This window comes from Ranitomeya variabilis, chromosome 6 (assembly GCF_051348905.1).
Source record: "Ranitomeya variabilis isolate aRanVar5 chromosome 6, aRanVar5.hap1, whole genome shotgun sequence".
Lineage (NCBI taxonomy): Eukaryota > Metazoa > Chordata > Amphibia > Anura > Dendrobatidae > Ranitomeya > Ranitomeya variabilis.
In genome coordinates this window covers 160,388,999-160,404,797 of record NC_135237.1, presented here as the reverse complement: position 1 = coordinate 160,404,797, position 15,799 = coordinate 160,388,999, and the positions used below count along the sequence as shown (strand labels likewise).

The 15,799-nt window shown below is 42.3% G+C and overlaps 1 protein-coding gene across 4 annotated transcripts in view; it reads right to left on the bottom strand.

Annotated features, from left to right (window-relative positions):
- GLI3 (GLI family zinc finger 3) overlaps positions 1-15,799 on the bottom strand; it is a 338,369-nt gene that overhangs the window by 321,820 nt on the left and 750 nt on the right. The gene's annotated exons all lie outside the window — the stretch shown is intronic.

The window sequence follows — 15,799 nt, the reverse complement described above, 5'->3', positions numbered from 1 at the left end:
CATGATGCTCCATACTGTATAATGACCGCATGCATACTGTATAATGGCCGCACATGATGCTCCATATTGTATAATGACCGCACATGATGCTCCATACTGTATAATGGCCACACATGATGCTCCATACTGTATAATGAACACACATGATGCTCCATACTGTATAATGGCCACACATGATGCTCCATATTGTATAATGACCGCACATGATGCTCCATACTGTATAATGACCGCACATGATGCTCCATACTGTATACTGGCCGCACATGATGCTCCATACTGTATAATGACTGCACATGATGCTCCATACTGTATAATGACTGCACATGATGCTCCATACTGTATAATGGCCGCACATGATGCTCCATACTGTATAATGACCGCACATGATGCTCCATTCTGTATAATGACCGCACATGATGCTCCATATTGTATAATGACCGCACATGATGCTCCATACTGTATACTGGCTGCACATGATGCTCCATACTGTATAATGACCACACATGATGCTCCATTCTGTATAATGACCGCACATGATGCTCCATATTGTATAATGACCGCACATGATGCTCCATACTGTATACTGGCTGCACATGATGCTCCATATTGTATAATGACCACACATGATGCTCCATACTGTATACTGGCTGCACATGATGCTCCATATTGTATAATGACCGCACATGATGCTCCATACTGTATAATGACTGCACATGATGCTCCATACTGTATTATGGCCACAGTTCTCCATACTGTATAATGACATACAGGCACGCAGCTCACACACATGCAGCATCACACACACAGTATCACACATACACACGCAGCTCACAAACACATGCAGCTTTGACACAAATGCATCACACATGCAGCCATCACACACACACACAGCCATCACACACACGCAGTCATCACACACACACGCAGCCATCACACACACACGCAATCATCACACACGCAGTCATCACACACACACGCAGTCATCACACACACACACGCAGTCATCACACACACGCAGCCATCACACACACACGCAGCCATCACACACACACACACGCAGCCATCACACACACGCAGCCATCACACACACACATGCAGCCATCACACACACACATGCAGCCATCACACACACACACGCAGCCATCACACACATGCAGCCATCACACACACACGCAGCCATCACACACATGCAGCCATCACACACACACGCAGCCATCACACACACACACGCAGCCATCACACACACACACACACGCAGCCATCACACACATGCAGCCATCACACACATGCAGCCATCACACACACACACACGCAGCCATCACACACACCCACACAGCCATCACACACACAAACCCAGCCATCACACACACACACACACACCCAGCCATCACACACACACACCCAGCCATCACACACACACACCCAGCCATCACACACACCAGATACCTCATACACACATGACACACACACAAATGCAGCATCACACATCTCACACACATATCACACACACACAATCTCCTCTGTGGTGCAGGGGCGGCTGATCTGTCCATGTGCACTACAGCTCTTCAGTTTCTCCGGCTGCTCACAGCTCTGCACTGTCCCGGCACCTCCCCCGTCTCTCCTTCTCTGCCAGGATAGCAGCTAAGAGCAGGAGACGCCAGAGCTCCGTGCACACACAGGAGGAAGTGAGTCGCTGACCTCTCATCTTGATCGCTGCTGGCTCTCTTCCTCAGCGTGGCAGCGCCGCACACACAGGGGGCGGGATCGGTCGGGAGGAGACCCAGCATGTATAAGAAAAAAAACAGCCACAAACCTAAGCTACTCAGGTGCCGCCCCCTGCATTGTCCCTGCCCTAGGCACGGGACATTAGTGTCCCGCCCGGGATCCCGGGGCTGGCTGTCAAAATCAGGACAGTCCCACGGGATCCGGGACGGTTGGGAGGTATGCGATCGGCTCTGCTATGCAGCAGTGATCATAAGATCGCTGCTACACAGCAGATTTGCAGGTGTGCTGTGAGCGCCGACCACAGGGGGGCGCTCACAGCCACCGGCAATCAGTAACCATAGAGGTCTCAAGGACCTCTATGGTTACAATGGAGGAGCATCGCCGACCCCCGATCATGTGACGGGGGTCGGCGATGCGCTCATATCCGGCCGCACGGCCGGATGCGGTAGTTAAATGCCGCTGTCTGCGTTTGACAGCGGCATTTAACTAGTTAATAGGCGTGCGCAGATCGCGATTCTGCTCGCGCCTATTGCGGGCACATGTCAGCTGTTCAAAACAGCTGACATGTCCCGGCTTTGATGTGCGCTCACCGCCGGAGCGCACATCAAAGCGGGGGTCCCGACATGTGACGTACTATACCGTCACATGTCGGGAAGGGGACAAAAATATTATCATTTTTACATTTTTTCAATTACAATATCCAAATATAATCCCATAGTAATAAATACACTTTATTGAGATTTTTTCATTTTGTATGTACAGATGTGCTTATCTCAACATATCGTATGTACATGGCATAATAAACCAGACCATTGTAAGTGCCATTGAATCTGACTAGTCATGATGAATAATTTTGTTAATATTCAGCTTTGCTCAATAAGCGTCCCTCAGTGGCAATCACTATTCCTGGTAATTTTTAGAAATACATCTATCCATCAATTCACGGTAATCAATATCATCCCTCCGCACACCGAGGAACAGATTTACATATACTTGTATTCATTAAACAAAAAGTCGGATCAGCTCGCAGTACTAGTACACGGTCATTAGAGGCTCTTCTCAGTAGCCACTTCATTACCGGTCCTGAATACAATGAACAGATCACATGGAAATATGGTTGTAAGACCGACCTTATATATTACCCACTATGAAGCTTCATCCCAAAAATTACATAAAACCAACAAAAGACCCACCAAATTTCCAGTCCAGGTCACCTGCTTTATGGGACACAATGCCACCTAGCTGCCGTGTGAGATCACATACATAGATGAGCGGCGCCTCACTAACTTTTTCCATCAGCTAGCTTACCATTGTTACAGCATCCATCTAATTAACACCCTAATTAAAATGGATCTGGCGGCAACAGATTGTCTTTAAGCATATGTGAGAAAAGTTTCAGTTAATCAGAGTAGGATTATGTTCTATGAATCCCAGTGGTAAAGAATACTATATACTAATATCACTACATCGGATGAAGGAAATGAGGTTACAAGATATTAGCAATCCTCACAAAAACCCATCTTTAGCTCTGAGCCTCACACCGTTGAGAAATCTACTTGCACAATTCCATTTTAAATGTCTGAAATGTAATCAGAAAATACAGATTAGAGTAACCAAATGAATCCGACTCTTCCTCTGATGTTATCCTTATGCAGTGGCTTGAGAAAGTATTCACCCCCTTGGCATTTTTCGTGTTTTGCTACCTCACAAACTAGAACTTCACTGGGTTTTTTGAGGGTGTTCATCAGTTCATGAAAATGACATATGGTACCTACAACTGGGAACATTTGGTTTTCTTTTTATTGTAAAGCAAATAACAAATAAGACAAAATAACTCAAAACTTCAGTGTGCATAACTATTCACCCCCTAAAGTCAGTATTTTGTAGAGCCTCCTTTTGCAGCAATTACAGCTCAAAGTGACTTTGCATAAGTCTCTATGAGCTTTCCATATTTTGTCAAGTTCAATAGTGGACTTGTCTGACTACAGCATCTTCAGCCCACGTCTTTTCACAAACTGAAAATAAGCCCTATAATTTTTGTAAGTAAAGTTTTTTTTCTGCCTGCTCTTCCATAAAGGCCACTATAGAGTGTAAAGCTTATTGTTGTTGTAAAGATAGATACTCCAGTCTCTGCTTGGGATATCTGCAGCTCTTTCAGGGTTTCCTTTGGTCACTGTGCTGCCTCTCTGATTAATGCGCTCCCTGCCCCTGCCAGACTGAGAGTTTTGGTGGGCGGCCTTCTCTGGGCAGGCTTGTTGCGGTACCATGTTCCTTCCATTTGATGATAATGGATTTGATGGTGCTCTATGGGATCATCAGAGATTGGGATATTTTTTTATAACCCAGCCCTGACTTGTTCTTCTCAACAACGTTGTCCCTGACTTGTTTGGAGATCTCCTTGGTCTTCATGGTGTTGTTTGGTTAGTGGTGCCTCTTGTTCAATGGTGTTGCAGCCACTGTGGCCTTTCAGAAAAGGTGTGTATATACTGAAAGAAAATGTAACACTAAAGCCCCCGTCTCACTAAGCGAGATCGCTAGCGAGATCGCTGCTGAGTCACAAGTTTTGTGACGCAACAGCGACCTCAGTAGCGATCTCGCTATGTGTGACACGTAGCAGCGACCAGGCCCCTGCTGTGAGATCGCTGGTCGTGTCGGAATGGCCTGGACCTTTTTTTGATCGTTGAGGTCCCGCTGGGTAGCACATATCGCTGTGTTTGACACCATACCAACGACCTCGTTGACGACTCAGACACTGAATCGTCATAATAGCTCCCATGTGACATCATTGTACAGGTCGCTACAGGTCGCTGGTGAGATGTCAAACAGTGAGATCGCAGCAGCGATCGTTGGGAAGATCTCACTGTTTGACATCTCACCAGCGACCACATAGCGATGCAGCAACGATCCCTGACAGGTCGTATCGTTGTCGGGATCGCTTTAGCGTCGCTAAGGGAGACGGGGCCTTTAGATTGCACACAGGTGGACTTCCTTTCAATAAGCATGTGACTTATGAAGGTAATTGCTTGCATCAGAGATTTTTACATATGCACATGCCAATTTTCAGTTATTTTATCCCATATATTAAATTTTTGCCTGTATTTCCTCACTTCACCAACTTCAACTATTTAGTGTTGATGCACCTCACACAAAACGGATTATAAATATATTTAAACACAGGTTGTAATGCTAAAAAATAGGTGAAAAGCCAAGGAGGGTGAATACTTTTGTAAGCCACTGTATACTTCTTTCATGGAGTTGCTCTCTATTTTTGGGGAAAAGTAGCTACAAGACAAAAGTAGGCTGGCATGCAACCAAATCATCCAAAGCTTGATCTACTGTGTCTTGATGGGTGGATACAGCCATCAAAGCCTTTAAAGGGAATATAAATTATTGCATAAAGAAAGACTCCAGCGTTTTGTTTTTTTTGCAGCGCTGGAGTGGTGCTTTAAGTGTAAGTCCCCTTCCCCTGCCTGTCTAATACTTACCAATCGCCCCCTCCATTCTCTTCCAGGGTTTCTCTGGTCCGTCTCTGGTGACCTCTCATCATGCTCAAGTGTCTGCTGGAGCGTGTTGGAAATCACTTTCAAATACAAATCTATGATAGCCTGGCTCTCATAAACTTGCATTGAGCTCTTGTGATGTAACTTCTGACTTTCGACCTGTCAAAAGTTATGGGCATAAGATGTTGCCATGGGGAAAGGCGTCAGTAAAAGGTGAAGACACTGGAATGTTAGTATAAGAACAAGGGCTGGGGGCTTACATTTAATGCGCCACTCCGGCGCTGAAAAAAAAACAAACACTGAAGTGATGCTTTAAATGTTGCATGTTGTTTAAAAAAAGGAAATAATGCCCATCGTCTGATATCTGCTCACCCTACCCCTGGAGGCCTACTGTTCCTCATCCTGTATTTAACACAACATAAATGGCTGTTCAACCTTTTGAAAAGGATATTGGGAAGATAGAATCAGCTCAAAGGTGGACAACTAGATTATTACATGGGATGGAAGGTTTCTCCTATGGGATGTTAGAAATGTTGACCTTCTTTAGCTTAGAAAAAAGATGTCTAATAGCTCTCAATGATAAGTATAAATACACATGTGGTCAGTACAAAGGACTGGTACATGACTTATTTTTTCCAAAGGCCATACTAAGGACTAGGGGACATTCATCACGTATGGAATAAATGTGATTCCAGCAGCTAAATAGGAAAGGTTTCTTACCAGGTAGAGCAGTCAGAGTGTGGAATACCCTGCCAAAAGAGGTAATGTCAGACACTACAACAGCTTTCAAAAAAGGGGCAGAATGATTTTCTCACAACAAGTAGCATTGTAGGATATAAATAATCTAGTGAAAGAAAATGTATAACTGGCAGAGAAAGGCTGAACTTGATGGACCAAAGTCTTTTTCAACCTATATAAGTATGTAACTATGTAATCAATCATTACTCACAAAAATGACGACCTCATAATTGGCAGAGTGGGCATCTCTGCCATTTCCGGTATGTTGAGAATGAGACAAGAAGCAGAGACAAGCACAGATCTGGTAAGTGTCTAAACTGGACCGGCAGGGGATCGCTGAAGATGAGTAATGAATCATTTAATTCTTCTATTGGCAAACTGAGGCATTTGAGCAATAATGTACATTAAAATATGTTGTCTCTGTTTATGGAATATAGTACAAATAAGGAGCTATCATATATCTGTGACACAACAGCTGAGATCTATGCAATGTAAGTAAGCCGTGGAGGAGAGCACTACATATACAGCAACAATATATGTTCTGCATGCTTGTATGTATGATAACATGAGCGTCACATTCCACAATCAGTAAATCATCCTCCATCTTTACATAACTCGGCTCCGACCAATGATGTGACTTTGTCTTGGAACAAAACATTCAAATTCAAACAGTTTTGTTTCCAAGGGCTTGTCCTTATGAAGTCGCAGAATTTGGCTCACGATTCAGGCCAGTGAGTAAGCCTCCTTGGAATGAAATGCACAGTGGGTGTGAGAAAAACATTTAATAAATAACACACAGTCCCTATTAGGGGATTTAGTTTTTAAGTAGGTAGGAAACATTTTTATCACTTTTGTAACATCTTTAAACTAAACTGCTGTCAACATTTCATGTGCCCCTAATATAAAATTAAAGTCTGTAAAGGTCGGTGCTGTGTCGCTATTGTCAGTATTCTGTAACATACAACTCTGTTACACTGGCAAATATTGCACAACTTACTTTATTAACTTTTGAGACAAAAAGACTAGAAGAAGGAAATGATCTGAGGCTAAACACCTCTGGTGGCAGCTTATCTCCCATAAGAATAAAAAGAAATGGACATGTTGAGATTTAACATGCCCCAGTCTTTTCTTTCTCTATCATTGTTGGGGAAAAGACAGGACACTTACGTGGAAACTCGATGGTCAGCTGGTGAATCATCAGGTTTGTCCAAGATTAGTTTACAGTTTATGGACAATCTTATTCTAAAGCCCCCTTACAAGTTACGGTACCGTTACACTAAACGATTTACCAACGATCACGACCAGCGATACGACCTGGCTGTGATCATTGGTAAGTCGTTGTGTGGTCGCTGGAGAGCTGTCACACAGACAGCTCTCCAGCGACCAACGATGCCGAAGTCCCCGGGTAACCAGGGTAAACATCGGGTTACTAAGCGCAGGGCCGCGCTTAGTAACCTGATGTTTACCCTGGTTACCATTGTAAATGTAAAAAAAAAAAAAACAGTACATACTCACATTCCGGTGTCTGTTACGTCCCTCGCCGTCAGCTTCCCGCACTGACTGTGTCAGTGCCGGCCGTAAAGCACAGCACAGCGGTGACGTCACCGCTGTGCTCTGCTTTTACTTTACGGCCGGCGCTCAGTCAGTGCGGGAAGCTGACGGCGAGGGACGTGACAGTCACCGGAATGTGAGTATGTAGTGTTTTTGGTTTTTTTACATTTACAATGGTAACCCGATATTTACCCTGGTTACAAGCGAACACATCGCTGGATCGGTGTCACACACACTGATCCAGCGAAGACAGCGGGTGATCCAGCGACTAAATAAAGTTACAAACGATCTGCTACGACGTACGATTCTCAGCGGGGTCCCTGATCGCAGTAGCGTGTCAGACACAGCGAGATCGTATGTATATCGCTGGAACGTCACGGATCGTGCCGTCGTAGCGACCAAAGTGCCACTGTGAGACGGTACCCTTAGGCTAATGTCGTCCAACCTCGCCGATATCCATGAGTTTGGCTGATAGTAATGTGTACAGGGGCCATGGAGAACTGATTCTCAGGTAAGATGCCAATCGGGCATTTGCGATTCCGGACTACCCATTGCTTTGTTCTCCCAGATATAAGCCATTATCAGACAATCTAGTGATTGCTGCCTCATAGTGAGCACAGGAGCGCTCAGCTAAATGACACTCGTGTGTGGGAGATCTGGCCAGAATTGCTGCCCACCAAACGATGGTTTGGCCTGAAAGCCATGTATTGTGCTTAACAGCCTTTAACGGTATGTTCCCATGGTCAGTAAACACTGCGGGATGAACGCTGCGTACATCCGCTGCATCCAGACCGCAGCGTCCAGATGTTAGAGCAGGGATACCCAACCTGTAACTCAGGAGCCACATGTAGCTCGCGGTCCCATGAATTGTGGCTCGCGGCTGTCTGCCAGCTTGGTGCATTAGTTCCAGATTTAGTAAACTGGTATGAAGAGCACATCTCAAAATGGTGAACTTTGTGAGTAGACTTGCAGAGAAGAGCAGATCTGGGTACACATCTACTGGCCTTGGGAGTTTAGTGATAATTTAAGTATGGTACGCTGGAGACAGGATGATACTACCGGTCAGAGGAGGTGTTTGAAGCTGGATGTGACTATGTTGGGAGTGCGTGATGGGAGAATGCTGATTAGGGGTTTGGTGGGATCCCCTGGATCTTGGTATACTGCTTCAGGGTGATTTGTGTGGAAAAGCTTTGGTTGTCATTATACCCATAATGGGTACTTTGGTTGCCACTATTGTGAGGGGGGACAGGAGCTGGATGTGGCTCGCAACAATGTGCCCCGGCTGTGTACTGTGTAATGGTGGTGTCTGACCATGTAGGAACATGGTCTGATCATACCACAGCTCCTGGGCAGGGGAGGACGCATAAGAGTACACAGACATTACAGCTGGGGATCGCAAATAATTCCTTCTTTGAAATAAAACATTTTTTAAAAACAGGCAGGGAAATGTTTTACCTCACAAAAAGAATCAGCTGTGATCCCATGCTGTCCTGTTTGTATACTCTCTTTTGCTTCCTCCAGTGCCCAGGAGCTGTGGTACAATCAGACCAAGTACAGACACAGCCATTACACAGTACACAGCAGGGGCACATTTATAAGATTATCTCAGCACAGGAACACTTTTTTTAAACACACTAAATTGTGGAAATTATTATTTTTTTGTGGGAAAACCCCTTTAAGGCTCATATGTCAGATTTTCAGGTGTACATATCTCTTGCGGATATACAAGAATAATTCGCCACAAAAACCCTAGATGACCCTTGAGTTTCTGCTACAGATTGGCTATGGACGGATTTGCCACATAATTATTATTGTGCTACTAGTACTTTTAAGACAAGCCAATTAATTAAGCCTAACCCCAACCAAAATGGAACATATAAAATACACCTATAGCACATTGGGGTCGATCTCAGTAGTTAGGTAGCCATTAAGTCTAGATATTCGAATGTACTGTAAGTCCGCAAGGACAGGGTCCTCTCCCCTCTGTACCAGTCTGTCATTGTAAACTTGTTTACTGTAAACGATATCTATAACTCTGCATGTAACCCCTTTCTCATGTACCGCACCATGGAATTAATGGTGCTATATAAATGAATAATAATAAATAATAATATTTGTGACCAATGCCCCAATTTCCTGATATCGACTAAGCTACAATAGAGACACAGGCCTTATTATCCAACGTCTATTGCATTCTACTGAATATGGCTGGGTGTGATGTTGGTCCGATAAGACAGATTTGCCTTTAAAACACTAAAACCATAAGTACAAAATATTACCGGTGGCTTTTCAGCTACGCTGGACATTATTACCAAAGCAGTGAATGGAAAAGACACCAGCATGTACAGATCGTGAAGTAGAGGTAAATGGCCATTCATACTTTCAGTACATAAAATATCCCCCATCTGTACACTCTTATCCAAAAAATGCCATTTATAAACATTAGTGGTTGAAGACTGTCAAATGTCTCTCGCCATATGTTTTTTAAGTTACCTCCACCCCTCGTAGCACTTCAAGAGGAGCCAAACAAGGATGTAATACACATGATAACAAATTGTCTGTTTCTTGAACTACAGAACACGTTACGTAAGATGCACAGGCACATTTTACATAGGAGAAAACGAAAAGCAATTCCATAGCTGTCCACTCTAGGTTAACTCCTTCGGCATCAATTCTAGGACGTATTTTGAAATAGACACTAGTCAAGTGGTGTTACATACTTAATCTAATATTCATTTGTGTCGCATTATTTTAAGGAGTTTTAGTATTACTGCCACAATGCCTGACTTGGTGCATGGGATACGGATGAAAGGACTCTTAAAGTCATAGGGAGCAACTAAATAGAAAAGAAGGATTAAGTTGAGTGATAATGTGGGGATGGGACTTACCTAGGACCCAGTTAGGCGGAAATAACAGCAGTAATTCTACAAGTCGGTACAGTACGCTTTCAAAGTCATGCTGGTGTGAAGTAGAGCGGGGCTGGACTGCCCGAGGGCAGTACTAATACAGAGATGACTAATGACTAGGCCGTGCAGACAATGAATTTGGGGGTTGAAAACTAACAGGAACCTTGCACTACCTTGACAAATGGACTTTCACATTTCCATTCATTAAACAACCTTTGAGCACAATATTGGCCTGGGTCTCGTGGGTAATGAGCTGACACATGTTATTGTTTAGAAATAGGATATGACTTTTTTTCTCGCTTCTAATTAATGGACTCACACCACATTTATAAGAGGAGGGGCTGACATGTCAAGCACCAGCATGATTATCCTGTGATTAGACAAGGGGGTAGATTTACTAAGATAATTTACTTGAGGGTGATTAAGAGGCTTCCGCTCTTTTTCCTGGGATAGGAGTAAATCAACTTAGTCGCATTTACTAGAATTATTGATGCTTAGAGTGCATTTTCTATAGTTGTATTTTAGGCATTCATAGCAGTACCATGCCGAAAGCGTTTACATGACAGAAAAACGTATGCAGATTTCAGATCTCCTAAAATACATACAATGTGATCAATTAACAATAATGCCCCCAAAAAAGAATTCACATGATGATGCTAGATTATATTGTCAGCCATGTAAAACTCAACACACTGAAGGCAAATGTTTCCTCCTATGCTAGGAAGGCTTATTTAGCATGACATTCTAAAAATCTGGTTCTCCTCTGATATACTGACCTGGAGCAGTCATACTGAATGTGATTAACTTACTAACTTTGATCCGTCTATACAATGCCTTCCAATGATACTCCAAGGAAAAGGCAACGGAGGGCAAATAGCTGAATGAATGAACAAACATGTAGATTTTCTATCTAAATGCATTCATTTTAATCCGGCAACCCTGTTCTTTTATCAAACCGGAGTGCCTAATATTAGCTGTATTACTAACATAAACATACATCCACATGCGGCTCTGTTCACACGTACCTTCTGTGTCACGTTTTCCGTCATTTTTGACAGTCACAGAGTATTCTGCTGCTTTACTCTTATTGTTATTAGCATCTGGATTTGTCTGGACCTGTTTGATAATAGATCTGGCATAGCTGTCATAACTTGAGACTAAACAGAAGTTGTGACACCAGTGTGAACTGAGCCTAATGGATTTCAATGTCATAAATGTAAATGTTTATTTATATTTAAAGAATATTGGAAATTCTTTTCTACAGCGAGACATTTTCTCGCCTTTCCTAACAACCGAAATGTATCTGCCAGTGACTAAACTCCAGTAGATTGTAATGCGAAAGTTTAAATGTAATGTCACAGCTTCATATGATTCATTGTCATCAGCTCCAGGACTGCTATATTCCCTAGACATATGGTAAAACAAAGGGATTCCAGAGGCTGAAGTTTTCTTCACAGGCTATAGAAATGTCCTATACTATAAAGTTGTGATATCTCCTCTTGGGGGTTCTTTAATTTTTAAACTGATAGTAACAGTAATCATCTGTGAACAAGAGCACATGGTGCGGCGAAATTCCTCTACAAACTTGTAATAGAGGCATCAAATCCATCAAGGCTTTGTGTTTTATGTTTGCCTTTGCATAATAAGACATCCAATTTGAAAACTTCTACTTTGTCAGGTCCCTCTCTGTCAGGAGTGATCTATCCAAAGCGTCTGAAATTAACAGAGGCCACTTATTGCAGACATCACTGCCTATAGCGGCTTCAGAAAGGGATCTTAAAGTCGGAAGCTTAGTGGGCTCATAAAACTGTTGTTGGGGCCAGGAACACATAGCATATTTAATCTGCAAACTGTGCAAGTCTACAATGATTTCACCGAGATCTAAGGCATGCCCTCAAGGTTTTCAGGGACTTGGGATTAGGGAGTTGATAAGAACCTCAGCTGCCCACAGACATGCTATTTCTTCTGCACTTAAACACAAATGCATGGAGACATTTGACTGCTGCTTAGCATTGCCGCTCAGGCTATATAAAAGCTTTGCAAGCTCCTTTTGCTGTCAATATATCAAAGTTAGAAGCAGGAAAAGAAGAAAGGGGGAGGAATCATCAAAGTGTGAAATTTCATTGAAAGTCCTTGCTTGGCTACATAACACTTTTTTCCTTCCTTAGACCCATTCAAATACCTGGAGAAAGTTGAGAGATGATAGGACTGTTGGAAGTAGTTGGAAAGTTTATATTGGGCACCCTGTTGGTTTATGCTTTTCCCCCCTTGCCTATTGTCTATAGGTGTAAAGCACAGCAAGCTCATTCTCATGCATGGAGGGTAAAGGGGATTGTTGTGTAGCTTTCTTTCAGATTTTAGAGCCTTAAAGGGCATGAGGAAGTGTTAAGGCTCTTGGGTGATGTCTTGTGGGCCTTGACAGCAGGGGGGTGAGTCAGCAAAGGACCTCTCCGCCTGATTAACCTCTTTAGTGCTGCAGGGGTTCCAAAAACATTGAAGTTTCTCTTTGCTTTCAACATGCGACCTGATCAAACCCAACTGTACTGCAGGTCCCCCGCAAACACATTACTTCATCTGCTTTAAACATGGCCTGGGATTAGCCATCCTGTCATGTATATAACACTGTAGTATAAGGGAGAGGTTGACAGTCCAAAGAATGGACACATTTAACCCCTCTGCTGCTGAACAGGACATCATCAGCTCCATATGTCAATACAGAGTGGGTACAACTGGCGTTCTCTACTTAATCCGGATTTAAAAGAGCACCATTTCTCTTTACAAGACATCTCTCCCAAACATTTCACAAGTTTAATGGAGTTCAATGGTAAAACTACACGAAAAATGCACAGCAGCACGAACCGAAAAACATAAGGATATTTATTTTTCACTACTTAACTACTGCTTGACCCCTCACCAACATGCCTGGAAACTGCCAATAAAATCAGAAAAAGAGGCCAGACCACGAAAGTTACCGACCGCATAGAACATATGTTTCTTTATAAAAAATTACATTGTGCCCTGCCTGTTATTAGCTTTATAGCTTCCCATGTGACTGGAGCGTAATGGAAATCTATCATGAAGACTGAAATAAGAGACTTCGGTCCATTTGTTTTACTCTTATGTTAACATTTTAAAATGGTGCAGTGTGAAAGAAAACAATAAACACAAAATAGAAAGATACATATAAAAAGACCAATATTTTCTGTAATATTTGCACTGTCCTATAGTTACAGCTGTTACTTTTCCATAATATATACGATTTAAAGATTACATACTCTGATAATTAATTATAAAACTGCTTATTTAAAATTAAAATAAATATGTAACACTGATAATATTATCCAATAGTTGTCTCTAGCAGATACCAGTCAAGGTTTGACATATAACTGTACCACACAGAGCGCAGTTTTTTATTATTAAAAAAAAATGTTTTTAAGGGCATTTTTGGGGGAAATGTTTTCAGGGTTTTCAGAATACCCATCGCCTCCAATAAAATAACCTGGACAACTCTCATTTAAAACTTGAAAGGCCACTGTTAATTTTTAATAAAGCACCTAACTGAAATAATTATAGAATCAATCAACGTGGCACTTTTCTGAATTATAAAGCAATTACCGGTATCTTAAGGAAATCTGGAAATGAGAATTATGTGTCTGTGGAATGTTGTTTTGAATTTTTTTTAATACCCAATTATTAATGTCCAAATAAGCAGTTTTCCAATTTCAAGCCTGACTATAGAAAGGAATCATTAGAAAACTGCATCCTCTTTAATGTTTTTCACTTTTTTAAACCTTTTAGGGCACAACGGCGGGAATAAGCTTATTATGAATAAGAAAAGGTTTAAGTGATATCTTATCCCAAAAGTTTTTGTTACCATCTTAGTACATGTTTCCTCATAGGCCATTGTTACATACCCATAAGATGTGTCATACTTGGGTTTAACGCATAACTTAGATTCCTAAGGTTTAGAAAACAAAGCTGTATGTAGTAACATTGCAAAAGATAAATGTTTTATTTTATTTTTTTTTAAAGATATGACTCAATTAAGTTTATCTGGTCTGGATTCACTAATCCTACGCTCCCACAATAATGCTGATCCTCCCCTGACAAAGGCTGCTAAACTTCATGCCTCTTGTGTGAACTTTTAGTTTCCACGTTGAACTGCATTTGTTCTCCTCTGAAGTCTGAAAAGAGCATGTTAGTAAACAAAGTAAGTACATACGCCACCAAAAACCTCAGCATCCGCTCGACTCCTTTTCTGTCTCTCACAGCTATTTATTTAAAAGGTGTAGATCAGTTAATCCAGTCTGGTTTGTGGTGTTCTGTCTATTTACTTTACCTCTTACTCTTCCCTTTCTCTCCGATCCTGGAGAAAGTGAGTGTCTGGCATGATTCACTTTGACCAGAGTCCTTGTTTGCCCCTTCTGCATAGAATCTGGCCCTCCAGCCACAGAATTAAACTATTCCGAACGGGACGTGCAATTTTTAGAATCGTAAAACCACAACAGCAAAAAATATACATATACTTCAGTGGAAAAAAAATTCTACACATTTTGGGAAACCGAACGTAACAAGATCTTAATGTAGCTCAAAAGTTGAAACTTCTTGTACTTATCTAATTTACAAAAATACATATTATATATATATATACATATACTCAATTCTTTGCCATGTCCGCAGCACTTGAGCAACTTAATGCAGTCCTGATCTTTAAAGTAAGAACTTATAACTCAAGTTTCAAAGTTCTTTGTGTTCATTTTCAATCACGTCAACTATCCAGCTGGAATCTGGACTAATATTATATGAAGAATTGTAAGCCCTGGGCTCGGAGCAGCGGTGCATGTGCGTTCCCTCCCTCTGCGTCCAGATGTGAGCGCGCTGTGTTACAAAGTTACAGCCAGCAGAAGAAGGCTGGCATGAGGCTCAACTTTAGGACTCGGGACAATTTGGACCCCAGCCAAGAAATGCAGTGTGGAAGTTAAGCTCAGCACTGTCCAAAGAAAAAGGGGAGGGGGTGAGGAACGATACAATGTTCTTCAAAATGATATCTTCGCGCCCTGAGTCCTAGCTCACAATGTGGTATCCCGTAAACCCTTATGGGAATGCACTTAATACTTTACCACCAATGAAGGTAAACATGTAATATTACATAGTTATCTACATGACAGACAAGCCATTGCTCAGCCTATTAAAGCTCTAGAACCAGACTATTGGACTGATCAATGGGATGACAGGAAGTCCCAAATAGTGTCTGCCCCCATGGCTAGTACTGTATGGAGAAACCAACCTACATGGTGTAATTGTCAGGGGCAACTCCTCTCTGCTCCCAGAAACTCCTCAAAGTTTAGGAACTTCCTACAACTCCTCACCAAGTCCAAG